Source organism: Penaeus chinensis, chromosome 19 (assembly GCF_019202785.1).
Source record: "Penaeus chinensis breed Huanghai No. 1 chromosome 19, ASM1920278v2, whole genome shotgun sequence".
NCBI lineage: Eukaryota > Metazoa > Arthropoda > Malacostraca > Decapoda > Penaeidae > Penaeus > Penaeus chinensis.
The window spans coordinates 30,231,868-30,234,367 of record NC_061837.1 but is presented as its reverse complement, the minus strand read 5'-3'; positions in this window follow the sequence as shown (position 1 = coordinate 30,234,367).

The window sequence follows — 2,500 nt, the reverse complement described above, 5'->3', positions numbered from 1 at the left end:
CTGGGTAAGCGACGATGGCGTAGGGGGCGCTCAACCCCTTTGCTTGGAAACTTAAAACTCCCGCTCTCCCTCCTCCTTCCGCGTTCACTGGGGAAGGGCGCTCGATGCTCAGTGTGTTCGCGAACGGCCGTTGTTCTCCTGGCGAGAGAAGAGAAATGTATGATGCAGGAGGGTGGAAACGCCTTCCGGGTCCCATTTTTGTTTCTTCATATAAACGCCGTTTGAAGTAAATATTTGCATTTGTCTTCTTACTTTCTCTATTTTATTGGTGTGAAGAAACTGTAGGACGCGAATAAAGATAAATTACCTCGGTATAGATTGTAGGGGGCTAATGCGTGCTTCTTATTGGTAACAAGATAGACTGTTTTCGCGTCCATTGGTTCAGACATAAATGGCGTGTTCGAGAGGAGTGTCGAAGGAAGGGCGAATACAAAGATAATACAGACGGATATTTGTGCAAAGATGTCGAGTGTCTGCTGTAGTCGCACACAGCACCGAGGCCTAACAACCGCCTCTCTGCATTATTCAGTGTTGGCCGCGCGACGCTTTAAATTCTCTCACAGGCCCTGCTCTCCTCAAGGTGCACTCTTGCCTGACCTCTTGTTGCCTCTGTCTCTTCGCGGAAGGTTCAATGAAACACGAGAATTCTCGCTGCAAACTTACGGTGATGAAACAGAATGAAGATTGCCAGGTCGCATGGCGTTCCACGTCTACCTACACAAGACTAACGTCAGAAGACAAAGTCCAAGCGAGGGCAGGGCTCCAGGGTAGGAGAGCTCAGAAACAGTTGTAGGAAAGGAACGCAGATGTCTCAATGTTTACGATCCCGTATGATTTGTAGGCTGATTTCCGACGCTACTGCTTACAGTGACATGTAGGTCAGACAGCTTTAATGGGGATTATTGAAATTGCAGAAAATGTGCGTAACATATCACCGGAACGTACTCTATGCTGCCCTCGGATGTATTGCGCGGCCGTAATGCAAAGAGCGAACACGATTTTGAATGCCAATAGTCGCTTCTAATTGGTGTGCTGTGTGAAAACTGTCCACATTTGCTTCATTTGGGCGAGTTTAAACATTCGACAAACGCCCACCATTTTGGGTTGCATTATGTTTTATTGGAATTTTGATAATTTTCGAGAATGGAATGATGCCACTGTAATTCTGACGTCGCTGAAAAATGTTAAAGGTTTTGCTCGTGTCATCTGCGTCACAAACCGGCGGCGCCTACTACAGGTCGACATGATGTGAAGAAGCGAATCTTCCATAAAAAGGTCTCAGAATGGAAAACAAAAATTGGGACGTTTGATATGCTGCTAATGCTCAGTATCCGATATGATACAAATTAACAAATTATGATAATCATGTTTCCAAAAAGCATGATATGGGACTTTGTTTATTATTCTTATGTTTACTTGCTTCTCACATTACACAGATATTTAATGTAATCCTAATCAGTGAGTGGCATACATAGAAGGTTGAGCCATAAACAGACTAGATTAGATAAATTGATCCCATGAAACGAATCGCAGTTAATCCTTTGATGGAATATTTTGATCAAAGGGGCGCGTATTTCCTTTATCAGGTGAATTATCAGTCAGCTTATTCAGTTGCTGGCTCGTACATGTGCACGCTAGAACACACTCGCGCATGCATACGTACACGACCTCCGTGCTCCTGTACACGCGCGCATGGGCACGCGTGTGTGCCTATGTCTCTCTCTCTCTCTCTCTCTCTCTCTCTCTTTCTCTCTCTCTCTCTCTCTCTCTCTCTCTCTCTCTCTCTCTCTCTCTCTCTCTCTCTCTCTCTCTCTCTCTCTCTCTCTCTCTCTCTCAAAGAATGAAAAGGATAATAGCCACAGTAAGAAATGTTATATTCTTTTCTTACTGTGGCTGTATTCCTTTTCATACATACATACATATATATATATATATATATATATATATATATATATATATATATATAGACACGCACTCACACACACACTCACACACACACTCACACACACTCACACACACACACATATATTTATGTAAATATGTATAATATATATACATATAATACATATATATATATATATATATATATATATATATATATATATATATATATTGTGTGTGTGTGTATGTCGGTCTGTGTGCGGGTGCGCACATAAATGTGTTGTGGACACACGTACGTGCGCCTCCTCTCGTCTGCTGGTTGTGGAAGTGGAAGCCAGCGAGGGAACGTTCGGCGCAAGGATGATGCAGATCGCTCGTTCAAAGTGAAGAGGCTGGAAGTAATCAGCAGGAAGAATAAAGCCAACAATTAGCGGGGTTTACGGCGGGCGACGCGAATCTTGATCTAACGAGCGAGGCCAAATGGCGGCTCTTTATTTAGAATTCACTGATGGTCCGGAGGTTCATTCTGGGTGTGGGAATAGGTGATGTTATTTTATTCGCTTGGCGGAAGTCAGCGCTCTTAATCGGCGAGACTTGGCGTGTAAGGAAAGGAAGGGCG